Source organism: Dermacentor silvarum, chromosome 1 (genome assembly GCF_013339745.2).
Source record: "Dermacentor silvarum isolate Dsil-2018 chromosome 1, BIME_Dsil_1.4, whole genome shotgun sequence".
NCBI classification, from domain to species: domain Eukaryota; kingdom Metazoa; phylum Arthropoda; class Arachnida; order Ixodida; family Ixodidae; genus Dermacentor; species Dermacentor silvarum.
The window spans coordinates 427,925,550-427,940,125 of NC_051154.1; the positions used below are offsets into that span (position 1 = coordinate 427,925,550).

Sequence of the window (14,576 nt, forward strand, 5' to 3'; positions counted from 1 at the left end):
TCATTTAGACTCCATGAGATGGCAAATACACTGTAAACACAAATTAGCCCATATAGGCGTTTTAACAGCTGACATGCCCTTTTTCCTCCCAAGCTCAAAACAGTTACCCCCACGAGATGGAGTAAAACAAGCTAGAACCTTTATTTTACCCTCGACCTCATTCAGATGAACATTAAGGGGATGTTGCGGTAGTAAAATGGGGGTTCTCAAAAAATAACTGGCGTTGGGTAGATAGGGAGTGCTGAATACGCCCATATCTAACCCGAGCCAAACAGCTAAAGAACAACTCAGCCGCCAGGTGCCGCCTGCCATGACCAACATGGCTGTCACCCCGAGCGACAATTTCAGTAGAATTTCTGCACTCAGATTCGAAATATCCCGCGCAATGCGCGTCCGCGTTGTTTTTCTGTTTGGAGTAGCCGCGCTAGCGCTGCAGGCGCTGCAGAGAATGCCGCGCCAAACCCGAAACTACGCCACCGTACCGAAACTTTCGAAACGCCGCGCCGACGGGTCTTCGGAGTGCGCGCGCTCGAAGCGACCAAGCGGCAGCCATTACCACCAGCGTCGGCGCATTGTTCTGCCGTCGTTGGTGTCTCCCGCAGTTTCGAACAGCCAAGACTCCACGGTAAGTGATTTTCAACGACCGCTGCACGTTCTGTGTATGCATATGTGTTCAGAGGCGCTGATACGAGTTATTGAAGGCCTCAGTGCAACAGTTGGCCGTCCCGAACCATTTTGCAAACTGCCTTGCACGATCACCGTGTTTGTGCGAGCTTTGTCGTATTCGAAGCGAGTGCTTAGAGTGGAGCGAGAGTAGTTAGAAAACATGATTTTAGATGATGAGGAACTTTGCGATGTCTTCGAGGTCTGTTAATAGGATGGCTGTGAGCGTTCGTGATGTTTCCCCAAGCGCAAGCCACTACCAGAGAAGTTCCGTGCAGTGCGCGGTGAGCTAAGCCGCCAAGCTTCGCCGCCTAACCGCGGCCTTAAAATGTGTCAAATCGTTACTGCGACGCGCGTGTGTGCGGGTTTCGGCGCTTCTTTGTGCGCGGTATCTGCTAGCTGCCGCTTACGTGGCGCCAATCCCCTCGTACGGTTGTGTGCAGTAGGTCGCTTACTAAGCGTGCACTGTGTAGACTTGCCGGTACGCTCCGGGCCGGCGTCTGTCTCTTCGCGCCCACGCCGCTGATTGTGCAGGCAGCGCGCGATTGCTGCGCCTAGCCGCGCAGCTTGGGGAGCCAGCACCCGTCGACTTTGGTCTTTAGATTACCGTTCACATTACCGGATACGCCGTCTTTCCACCTTTCGCGAGCAGAAAACGATGCGGTTGGCTTGACCAAACATTAATTTACGCGACAGCGTTGGCGGTGATAGATCACGGGAACGTAGCGCGGTGGCTGTGTTATTTGCTGATGCAGTGACTACGCCTCCCATGCAAGCACTATGCAATATCTATATAGTCGGCGATTGTACAATGTTATTATTCGACTGCCCGCTCTGTGCACTGGATGCCTTGACTTGTTTAATGTTTGTTTTGCTGCTGCACCATTGCATACAGATATTCAGTTTTGATTTCTACATACCAAATTCATACAATGTCGCCCTTTCAAACTCAGGATCTTATCACACTTGACAGTGTGATCGTACTGTGCACGAGTAATATTAACTCAATTCCTGCTGCTGGTAAAAAAAATAATGGCTGGCTGATCAACCCAAATCTGACAAAAATGTGCTTTAGGTCCGCCATTGTCTATTGTAAAAAGAGATACTACCTTGGTATTCAATGTCAGTGAAACTCATTAATTATGCATCCTCTTGACCGAAATAATTTGTCATGGAAACCATTCAGTTTATGTGATCAGTAAACATTTCATGGCTTAAGTGCATAGGAGCATGAGTTGGGTAACGGCTTTTGTTGTTAAGAGTAAAGCCTGTTAAAATATAAAATTTTGGCAAGCATAGTTTACCAATAATGTAAGCTGAACAGCATACAAAACTCAGCGTAGTAGCGGAAGTAATCCCGTATCAACTTGCGGCCATGCTGTTGCGGGCTCTATGTAACATTGCTGTGTCTAATTTTTCACTTGTGTTTCAAGACTGCAGCCGTTTCATTGCCAGCTGTAAGGATGAAGCAGCTTCATAGCCGGACATCAGACGCCTTCCAAGTTCCCCTTTTCAGCAACAGAGGCATAGGTAGGCTCTTACCTAGTTTTTTTTACCCTGTATCTTTTACCTGCAATGGCTAGTTTTGTGGCTTCAGTTAGAGGGAATGCTGTGACACCTGTTTCATGAGGCAGAAGACATATATAGGCATGTGTGTTCCAGTAAGAAAATAAAAATACTGAAGGAGCCCAACATGACATATTTGAGGACAAATGTATCATGTAAATTACTATGTGACAAAAATAAAACCAACAAGACTTGGTGCACAGTGTGCAGATGTGTGCATCAGAACAACGACGAAAACCTTGTGCAATTAGTTTAAAAAAATATTCACTAGGTTGTTTTGTGTGGCATTATTATCATTGTTCTCTATCACATTATTGCAAAACTGTGCTCTCTAGTATTGCGTGTTAAAAACACAGTTCAAGTACATCATTTTCCTTCACCATCATATGCATAGAACATATGCATATAAACAGAGTGGAATTCTTAAAAAGTTGCTTTGCTTCACCGACCCTAATTTTCGGTCCTTCTCAAGTTTTCCCATCTATTTAAAAAAAGTTTCATGAACACTTTCCAGGGTTTACAAGCAGCTTAAGCACATTGTGCCAGACTGTGAATAAGCCAAAGAGGTCCTAGTGTCTATAGTGGTGTCTGGTAAATGCAAGTTTCTTGATTGATGCTTTATGCTTAGTACCAATTGGAGTAAGTCATGATTTTAGCAAAATGTTTGTTTTCCAGGCAAATGTCATTTGATGTGTGTCCAAAGAACCACACTTTTTATTACAGTTGCTCATTCTCTAAGTCCACTGCTTAGTATTATGAAATGCATGTACCGTGTAAGCATAGTGTTTGGCCTTCAGCTTAAGGTAGTATGGGCACGCTTGCATGCACATAAAGTAGCATTAATACAAATGTGAAAACACAAGTGATAACACGACACAGCTATGCATAAACATTTTCACATGAGCAGATCACTCAGCGCAATCCTTAGGAAAGTAAGTAAAAATATAATAATGTGCTTATATGATAAACAGTGCTGATGTTTCAGGAGCATGACCTTTTACCGTCATATACAATAACAGTTCGTTATTTAGGATTATAAAACTATTTGCCTTATTTGTGTCCAACTGCTCTAAATTTGAAAATTCTTGTTGATTGCATTAGAAAGTTTTTGGGAGTGTCTTCAGTCACTGCCAGAATTAAATTTGTAATTGGAGCCATCGTATGTGTGATAACAAAAAAACCATTTTGGAACCAGTTGACTGTTATGCAATATGCTAAGTGTGCATATTAGAACAGTAACATATATTTTCATTGTAGACATGTATAAAATGTGTATGTATACATCTCTAAGTCGTAGACTGTGCAGTTTTATTCAGATGTGTGATTGTGTGGATGTAGGTTCTTCTGTATAGCATTGTCTAGCATTTCTTAGCAGTACATTAAGGTGTGACACAAAGAGAAAAATATTGTTCAAACAAAATGGTTGAAGTTTACACTTAAGAGGCTTAAGCACGTTTGGATGATTTTACACCATGTAGTAAAACAAGAATAGGAACTGAGCTGCTCGTCACAACCATATGGCACCAACAAACAATGAAGACAAGGAAAGAAAAAAAGAACAGAAGTGAAGTGAACCAAAGGACAACTCGTTGCTGATAGGAGCTGTATTCACATCTGCATGAAGCATGCAATCTTTTATTGAGTTAAAGCAACAGCTCTTCCTCCTGTTCACTTTGTTGCAAATTTCTGCGTGTGTACTAAGTCTGGCCCTGGAAGCGTTAGGCAGTGCCACTCGTGGCCTTGGTGCTGGATGTAACACATCCTTCTAACTGTAGGTCTCATGTATTATGTGAACCTAAGTTTTCTTGAATTCATGTACCCTGCAAAAGCTGCACTTGAAACGATATGCTATATACGCCACCATTGCCATGAGTAGTACTGGCTGACAGTACCGTGGCCAGACATTGATTTACCTTGCTTAACTATTCTGCAAAACTGTTTTGCATGCAAATGTGGTGATTAGTATACATGCGAAATGCCTCACAGCATAAAATTTTTGATATGCATCTTACAATTCTTATTATTTTGTTTTAACTCAGGATGCCATTCTACCTGTGCTGCATTGTGTGGCTGACCACTCCTAGGATCTCAGCAGAATCATTACACAGGTGTGTACCTTTGTGATTCTGACTACGGGTATTTTTGTAGTTTACATTTTGTGTAATTGCACAGATGAAAATATGAGCTGACAGGCACTGTCTCCAAACTTTAGTTACAAAGGCAAATCTTTTTTCACAGTTGTCTTTATAGCAATACAAAAGAACGTGCACATCAAAACACCAGTGTCTAACAAGCAACATCATTGTAGTGTAGAAGAAACCCAAACATCATACGAAAACTTGTACTAAATTAGGGACTGTATTAAAATGTTATGAGAAACACCATTTCTTAAGAGCGACAGTTTGTGTATTGGAGCCTTGAACTATTTCTCGGGTTACTCTGTCTCGTTTCTTGAACCCAAGTGATGTCTTTTTCTTTTGGTTAGTGATTTTACTCAGACCGCTGCATATTTTGGCACAGTCGGCGATCAATATCTGTGACCGCTACAAGTGGCAAGCCGCACTCCCCGCGATGAATACTGTGAACAGTACTGTCATTGTGGCAAAAGTGCCTACAGCTACTTCTGTGGAAGATCATGCAAACTGAATAACCTATATAAAAGCATCAGGTGACTCCGCTAAGAGCCTTTTATGCCTTACACACCAGACTAGGATGCAAGATTTAGGTTATTTTGCAACCAAGACGCCCACATACAACGCTTAAAACATGAATAATGTGGCGAGTTTGGCACATTGGTACATTATTACGAGAATTTCAGCGCAATAAAACACAAGGACGACACAAAGAAATGACCAGGACAAGCAGTGAACTTGCAACTGGTTTTATTGTAGCGAATTTCACATATATATGCACTATCCAACAAAGATGTCATTATCTGCACATGCCTAGAAATACCATCTCTTTACCTGAGAGTTGTATCGATGGCACGCTAACACATCTTTCCTCTAGCCTGGCAATACGTTCTGCTTCAACAATTTCTCGAGTGAAGCGCGATTTGCTCTTCATAATGACAGACGTATTATGTATGTCAGGTGAACAATCCTTACATGTTAAACATTGACAAGCCAGGAAACCTTGTCTTTCCCTTCATGCATGTTTTTCACATAGTTTGCATGCTCCCTAACACTTATCCTAAGATTGACGCATCTCCCAGTTTGGCCAAGGTACACCTTTCAGCATCTTAGAGGGATTTCGTAGACTACACCTTCTGAACAGGGTGCCTATGCGTTGTGCCTCAGGCTTGCTCCTGTCTTACCTATGGGTCGGTCATTGTGCAGAGCTTGGACAGCCTGTTAGGTGCGGTGAATACGACCTTTACGTCGTACCGCTGGGTCACCTTTTTCAGGTTGCCTGAAAGCTTGTGTACATACGGTATCACTGCTACCTTCTGCCTGCATGGTGATACTGTATGTTCACAAGCTTTCACACAACCTGAAAAAGGTGACCCAGCGGTACGACGTAAAAGTTGTATTCACCGCACCTAACAGGCTGTCCAAGCTCTGCACAATGACCCACCCAGAGGTAAGAAAGCAGCAAGCCTGCGGCACAACACATAGGCACCCTCCGCCCTTTGTTGATTGTGCAGAAGGTGTAGTATACGAAATCCCTCTAAGATGCGGAAAGGTGTATGTTGGCCAATCTGGGAGATGCATCAACGTTAGCTTAAGTGTTAGGGAGCATGGAAACTACGTGAAAAACGTGCATGAAGGGAAAGACTTTCAAGGTTTCCTGGCTTGTCATTGTTTAACATGTAAAGATTGTTCACCTGACCTACATAACATGTCTGTCATTATGAAAAGCAAATCGCGCTTCACTCGAGAAATTATTGAAGCAGAACATATTTCCCGGCTAGGGGGGGGGGGGAAAGGTGTGTTAGCATGCCATCGATACAACTCACAGATAAAGAGATGGTCTTTCTACGCATGTGCAGCTAATGACGTTTGTGTAATGAAATATATGTGAAATTGGCTACAATAAAACCTATTGTAAGTGCAGCACTCGTCCTGGTCGTTTCTTTGTGTCGTCCTTGGGTGTTATTGCGCTGCAGTTATTGTAATAATGTGCTGTGGGTTTTTTTTCTTCTTTTTGAGTCTGTTGTTTAAAACGTCATTTTCCTTTTCAGTGTGTTAGATAAAGTCAGTCACAGGAAGGTCGCGACTATATTTTATTTCAGCAACCCTTTATGTGACTTCACACAATTCCTTCACACGTTGCAACCAAGCTTATTTTTTAAATGTATGCCTTTCTTTCAGCATGGAAAAAATCTTACATGAAACAAGGTGATAAGTACTGCTTATGCATTTGTACGATATTCCGACAGAAAGGTGAAAAGTAATAAATCTATGCTTTCATAAATTGTCTACCTAATCTACAAGATTTCCTAATGGGAATAAGACAAATTCATTTGTTTGCACTAGCCTATAACAGAAACAAGAAATTACAAACTTAGCTTTTAAGAGGGCCCTGAAAGGGGCCCAAGGGGGCAGTTGGTGTGCACGTCCTCTTTTCTAGCGCAGCCATCGCTGCACATGGCTGTCGATGCAGCTGAGCACATATGCAGCCTGCGCACCTTGTTCTAGAGGTAATCTGCTGTGTGTGCAAAGAGTGGGCATGCTGACATGGCGTGGTATTATGTGCATTGTCTTCCTGCTTTGCGAGCACCACTATAATGTGACAAAAGCAGCGTGTGGCCATTTGGTTATCCCAATTCTGGTGTAATGGCACCACAAAAAGTGGACAAAGATGTGCACACATGACACAAGCCTCAGCTCTCACATCAAGCTTTATAATCAAGAAACAGACAATATATAATAACAAGTGGTGATATGATGTGATGTTATCTATTAAAATTTTTCGTGCAGTGCAACTGATAGATGACTGATGCATTTGTCATTCTTTTTAAGTTTCAGAAGCCACAATTGCCTGGCATGCTGTCTGGTCATGATGCATGGCTACAATTTGAGTTTTGTTGAACACAGTACTCTGCCTGCTGCCACATTTGTTAGTGTTTCACAATGCATGAGGGCAGGTTGTTTCACACAGATTAGTCATGCTCCCCCAATCACGCATTAATTCCGTAGTGTTTAGACGCAACCAAAGATGGAAAAAAGTCAGGACAGGAAAGAGCGTTCTTTCCTGTCCTGACTTTTTTCCGTCCTTGGTTGCGTCTAAACACTACGGAATAAGATGAACCAACTAGCCCAGCAACAAGTCCTGACACGCATTAATACAGCATCCCATCTGTCCAATGTAGGCACGACCTTTTGAGGATTCCAGACTGTACACAACACTTGTGGCCTAGTTTGCCAGATGCATATTATGCCGTAAGCCACAACCAACCTTCTTTATTTTTTACTTCTGCCTTTTTTTTGGGACAGCACAAAACCGTCCTAACAAGGGCCTGTGAAAATATGATTTGCACAACTGAATTAGGCATGACGATGGAATATAATGAATGAGATGAGCCAAGTAAAAAATGGTCGCAGTTGTTTCGTATGCTCTTGTGCTTTTTCATGGGCAAAAGCGCACTTGGTCCCTATGGGCTAAATGCTTTTCTTTCTGTAGGAAGCTTGTGAACAGAGATTTGCTCTGATGTGAGAAAAAAATACTGCAGCCAGGAAAACAATTTGGTTGTTGCGTGTGGCACGATTTGAAGGAGGTGATGCATTGTGCAACAGAGGTTGTGTACAGTTGGCCATGGCCATCTTGTTATGCCTATATTGTATTAATTTGAGATTGGGGTGAATAAGGCTTGTGCCTAACAAATCTCATCTGCACATTGCAACATACTCTAAAAAATGCTGGTTCATTCTTGTGTTCCACAAAACTCGTTATAGCCAAAAATTATGGAACTTGGACATCATAACAAGCACAATGGAATGCGGACCCAAAGAGACACAGACTGGATGGGCGCTAGTCTATATCTCTTCGTGTTCGCGTTCTTTCCTGCTTGTTATGATGTCCAAGTTCCGTTATCACAAACAAGCCCAAACTTCTGCATTGAACAGAAATTATGACCAGAGAGTACATAAGATAATTAAGTTTTGGTAGATTCACAATGCAGAGGACAAATGCATCGCTCATTCTCAGTTACATTGGATGAAGAAATTGTTTTTGAATGAATGACGTCACTTCATACCACTACATGTTATGTGTGATTTCTGTTTTGTTATTAAAGCTAGAGTTGAGAGTAGGCACTTGTGTCCTGCTTGTCATCTTTGTTTACTTTCTGTGATGCCATTAAGCCAGAATAAATCCATGACATGAACTGCCAGTCCATATAGCTCTACACTGTATGCAGTATGGCTGTTGGCCTGACTTTGACAAGTGCGAAGTAGCAATAAAAACTTCAGAAAGTAGAACTTTGGGCCAGTTGGTGATGCATATAAGAGTACGGTGAAGTGCAATAGATGGGACAATATGAGGTGAGACAGACGGGCGAAGCTCTACTGACAACTGTGAACGTTTATTGGAAAATTTTGCTGCACCAGGACAATGCTCGCATGTGCCCAAGACACCTGAAACCAGCAACAAACAAAGCAGGCACAAAAAAAAACAAGGAGATACGGCAAAAATTGCTAACAACATGTGCACGATCTTTTCTTCAAACGTGATAATTGGGAAGCATGTGTACGCTGGTCCTGTGCACAACTGGCACAAGAGACATCAAAAATGAAACAGAAGTAGAACTAGCTTAGCTGTGGCTACCTGTGAATAGCGCTTCTTTGTTTAAAGTGCCACCAAAGCCACGCTAACTCACGTATCAGATCCAGAATTGAAAATAATTTTCAATTAACACTGCTGCAAAAAGCTCGCATTCTAATTTTGTTTCTCCATGGCCTACAACTTCCACATTCTTCAACTACATATAGCAACCGCAACATTTGCAGTCCTAGGCAAGATCCAACCTCTTCTTATTTCAAACAACTGAAGTGCTGTCACAGCCTGTCGTTCAGGTACAGGCCAGTCTGACCCAAGTAAACACGACCGCTGCTTGAAGGAATTCTGCACATGACAGAAGTAGCGCATGAGACATACTGATACTCGTGTTTCCTCGTACAGTATTTCCTTACTCGACTACCCATAACGCGTTTGCACAGTTGTGCCAACTTGCATGGTGCAGGAAACACAGGAACCACCCCATACTTCCCTGTGACTTTCATCAAGTTGTGTGAAACCTTACGCACATAAGTGTTGCCCCCTTGAAGGGGTGGATGTGTTGCTGAGGTTTCACACAACTTAAGGAAAGTAGCAGGGAAGTATGGGTGGATCTTGTGTTTTCTGTGCCATGCAAGTCGGCACAACTGTGCGAATGCGTTGCGGGTAGTCAAATTAGGAAATACTGTATGACGAAACGTGAGTGTCAGATGTCCCATGCGCTAATTCTGTCGTGTACAGGATTCGCTAAACTGTGGTCATGTTTACTTGGGACAGACTCCCCAGTGCCTGAGTGACAGGCTGCGACAGTACTTTAGGTGTTTGAAATAAGGAGAAATGAGGGATCTTGCCTTGCAGTGCAAAAGTGTGTTATTGTGGCTTTGGGGGCACTTTAACCAAAGAAGTGCGACTCATAGGTAGCCACAGCTCAGCTAGTTCTTCTATTTCTGTTTTCTTGTTTATTCTTCTTGGGCCAGTCGTGCGCAGTTGACAGCGTACACATCCTTCCCAATTACCATCACATTGATAAGAGAGTGTGAATGCGTTGTTAGCGATCTTTGCCATATTTCCTTCTTTTTTGTGCCTGCTCTGTTTGTTCCTGGTTTCGGGGTGTCGTGGGCGTATGTCCTGCTGCAGCGAAATTTTCCAATAAATGTTCAGCTGTCAGTTGCGCTTGTCCCGTCTGTCTCGCCTCACCTTGTCCCATCTATTGCACTTCACCATACTCTAATAGCAGTAAGAAGAGCAACCAACTCACCCAAGCAATAATCAAAGCCCACAGAATTGCCAAACTGAAGGAAAAATGTTTCAGTGTAGGACCTGTTTTGTGAACTGATAAGGAAATGGCATACTTGTTTGCAAACCAATGACCAGGTGCATTTTCCATGCACATACATTATTGTGTGTAACTGCTCCCTGCTTCTTAGGTTTTTTATGGCTTTTATCAAGCATTCCAGAGTACTTGACTGTTTGTCTGTTGTAAAATTAAATCAGTTGTCATTCAGCACGGCGTGTCATTTTCTATAAGCCCTTACTTTGTCTTTTTACTTGGTGCTTGTCCCACCTAAATATGAATTTCCAAATAGACTTTTTTTAGATTATAAACAGAATACTTTTAATATGTATTTCATTACAAAAACTTTCTCAATTTTAGGAAGTCCTGCTGACCCCAAGCATGGTGTGAAATGAAGAAATGGCACTCCACATCCATAGAGAGCTTGATTTCTCCTGTTTCATGCTTACTTGTTGGCATAGCCAGTCTGTTAGCTTAATTTTTGGTTCTTCCCTATTGAATGCTCAAGAAAGGCACCAAAACTGTCATTCATTGAAAAAAAAGTTGTTTGCAGACACTGCCATGCACAAAGCCCTTGACCTCATTGAATGTTTTTAAAAGAAAATGCAGCTTCTGTGTGCAGCAATAGGCTGAACAAGATGAGGGCAAACAGGAAGGTTGCGACATTAGTGTTCAAGAGTTGGCCAACAAAGAAGGTCACAAGCTGAAGCCAACATCTTTACAAGGCAACAAATGGATTTAGCCTGAGCCATTCCCTGTTCGACCAGCCAAGTCTCCTTGTTGAAACATGTGCTCTAACCTGAGGCATACATATCCCGTTCTACGACTCTCGATCAACGATACACCAATACAATTAACAACTCATGGCAAGGTCGTAAATTCACGTTTTAAGGGAATGTAGTGTGCACCCTGCAAGGTAGCATGAATAGTATGGCATTTACTTGAATGAAATGCAGATTTGCTTGCCAGTTACTTTATCCCCATGCTATAATTGGAAAGCATGGTTCCTAAGAGAGAATAATGATTTGAAGTTCACGCAGTTTTGCTCCTTTATGTAAGTTCACACTGTTACGGTTGCTACACTACCAGTCCTGTCTGCAACTGCATAGTAGTGTTCCGAGTACGCAGCCCAATTCAATAGAAAAGGTAGGCTTTTTCCTCAAAAAATGTGTTGCTGCCTCACAGCTTGATGCAGACAAGTATTTTATATCTGGATGGTGACTGCAATAGGATGTGCTTCTTAAATAAGAGCGATATGCTGTTTCAAGTGCAATTAAATGCAATTTCAAATGACCTCAGCTTGGGAGATCACACGATGGGAGGCCAATGTGAGAAGGAGGATTTGATATTGTTACGTTCGATATGTTACATTACATACTGTGACAATATCTTAGAACAAGGCACTTGAACATGAGAAAGCACGACTTATTTCATCTAAAGTTGCTACTGTTGGATATGATCAGGGAAGGTACTTATTCGTGACTCCATTTGCAACATGTTACAATGCTGGCTTAATATTTTGCACTGGGTAGATGAAAAAAACCACTGCTTGCACAATATTCAACTAAACAAGGTTTAGTTGAACAACTAAACACAATATTCAACTAAAGAACTAAACACAATATTCAACTAAACAAACACAACTCATGCACTATTAGAAAATAAATACGAAGGGTGATCGTTTCTAAGTTTTATGGAATTTTTAAAAATTGCCTGTGGCAGACAGCATAATTCTTGTCCTTGAGCTGGACTATTTGAAGAGGCGGATTACTAGCACAAGAAATCGAAACACATATTCAATTAGTTAATGAAAATTTCAGTAATTAACTTCTTAACTGATTAGTTTACAACGCATATTGCAATTAACAAATGGTAGCCAGAGAGCTTGCAAGACATCTACTTGAAATGGATTTCCAGGATGACACCAGTTTCGAGATATTATTTCCAAAGTGTGGGACGAAATACATGAATGTTCTAGTTACTTTTGTGCTTCAATGGAGAAGACAGCATTTTGTTAAAAATATAAGTTGATAAACAGTGCATTTTTAGGGCAAGTTTGATGGCATATATTTCCAAACTGGTGTCATTATGGAAATTCATTCCAAGTGGATATGCCTTGCAAACTCACCGGCTACAATTCGTAAATTGCAATATCGGCCGTAAAGTACTTAATTCAAAAGATAATTAGTGGATTTTTGTTAGTTAGCTGAATATGTGCTACGATTTGTCGTGAAAGTAATGTCCGCATCTCTGACAAATACAGTTAAGGACTAGAATTATGATATCTGCAACAGGTTATTTTTAAGAATTGTGTAAAACATAAAAATGATCACCCTGTATATAGGGGACCCTGTTTGGAACTTTCACAAATCTAGTCATAAACAAAAAGACCAAGGATCAAATCCCGGCCATGCCGGCCACATTTCGATGGGAGCGAAATACAAGAAAACCTGTGTACTTATATTTAAACGTACATTAAAGAATCCCAGGTGGCCCAACTTAATCCAGAGTCCCTTCCAACGACGGCATGTCTCAGAATCATACGATGGTTTTGGCTCATAAAACACTATAAATAAATTTTTAATCTTTAGTAACCTGCTTTTTAAAAAATGCAACGCAATCACTAAACCAAATGTTTTAGCTCGTTTGAGTGATGAGTCCCAATTTCTTAATTTAGTACTTAGGTATTTATCATCGTATGTTTTGTGCTAGTTCATGCAAAATACCACCTCTGGTTGGCCTCATTCTACAGTCCACTGTTAATTTTGGGTGGCTTAGTCATGCAAGTTCAACATATATATAGCCTGCAATATTGTGGAATGTCTGCCCAAAGTAACAGTTCAAACAAATGGTTCTGTATTTATGGTTCAATATGGGACGAAATAAGATTTCTTAAATTATCGTTTCTTGCGTTCACTAATTCTATTGTGTTAGGACGTGTACAATAGTATTGACTGGCATGTTTGCGATGTAGTTTTTTTTTAATCCAGACAGTTTTTTAATGGTACAAGGAATGCTTTTGATTTGGCAGAAAGAACATATTTTATTATATTTGTTACATTTGGTGTATAATAAATGTTGTTCTCTTTAGTGTGTGTGTGTGTGTGTGTCGTGTATTTTTCCTCTCAGCGAGTAGCATCTGCTCTCGGAAGGCCCCTGCTGACCTCGGAGGCACTGCCGATTACTAGCATTTTCGCGAGGACGACTGCATGACAGCACAAGGTTTGCCAAGAGGGGCTCTGCGATCAGTGAAAGTGCAGCGATGGGTTCATTCGTCATTGGACCACGTGTGCGCGTGACTTCGTGAATTCCCAGGGCCGTCGCTTGTGTCACGTGTGGCGAGCACGCGGCGAAATGTTTCGTGGCTGGACGCCGCCGCGCTTACGCAGTGGCAGACGGGATACAGCAGGCTAAAGTGTCGGACGCCGGCGATAGCTACAAGCGTCGGTAGTGCGGGCCAAACGCACGCTCGGGCGGCAGCTCCTCGGACGGCCCCGTTCTCTTGAGCCTTGGTGTCCGGCGTCCGACAGTTTGGCCTGTGGTGATCCGTTGGGTGCTGTGTAAGCGCGTGACCCATCGCCACCAAGCATTTCGCTTCGTGGTCGCCCCACGTAAACTAAAGCGCTTTTAATTGCATCCATAAATTCTCTAATTAATACCAAAAACGCCCTAAATGCCGCCTTAATTTCATCGCAAATGCTCCCATTTGGAAATGATAAAACTCCCATTGAGGCCTGCAACACCTCCCAGTCAAATGGGGGTAAAGTGGGCATTTTACGGTACTCCCGTAGTATGCCGAAGGAATGCCCACCTAAATGGGAGTTTTATCGTACGCCCATTCTATGGGAGCAAAAACATGTACAAATGGGAATGCGCTAGAGGACAAGTGAAAAACGCCCATCTGGGTGTTTTTCTGTTTAGTGTGTACGCTCTTCTAATTCGGTTCTAAAGGATTGAACGATTATTTAAAACATACTTTGAGCGCAGTGAATTCCACGGTTTAAGCTGGATTCACACGACGACACGAATCAGCGCCTCAGTCTGTGGACGAGCATGATGTAGCTCGGAGCCGCCGAATCAGTCCTCACACAAGGAAGCCGCTGAAGAGCTGCTTGCGAGACAATTCGTTGCAGCTCAGCAATTTCCCACTTGTCGGCGTACTGGTTAAGCAATTCGTCCCGTCGTGTGAATCCAGCTTTAGCAGCTTTAGTTTCGCTTTAAAGGAATGAAAATGATGCGTAACTTGTTCGAATATCTGGGACATGACGACCAAATGCTCAGTCACACGACGAGATGCTGCAATCTTATGGCTGTGCAGCGTATGATGCGAAGCATA

At 42.3% G+C, this 14,576-nt stretch overlaps 1 long non-coding RNA gene across 4 annotated transcripts; it reads left to right on the forward strand.

Annotated features, from left to right (window-relative positions):
- Positions 1 to 209: 209 nt before the first annotated feature.
- Positions 210 to 14,160, forward strand: LOC119455206 (uncharacterized). Of its 4 annotated transcripts, none has more exons than XR_007465231.1 (5): positions 210 to 625; positions 2,097 to 2,193; positions 4,269 to 4,337; positions 7,194 to 7,252; positions 10,605 to 14,160. It is a non-coding gene; the product is annotated as an uncharacterized LOC119455206 (long non-coding RNA). The 4 variants fall into 4 exon arrangements; XR_007465232.1 differs by having other exon boundaries at positions 7,200 to 7,252; XR_007465233.1 differs by lacking the exon at positions 7,194 to 7,252 and having other exon boundaries at positions 214 to 625; positions 13,370 to 14,160.
- Positions 14,161 to 14,576: the final 416 nt, after the last annotated feature.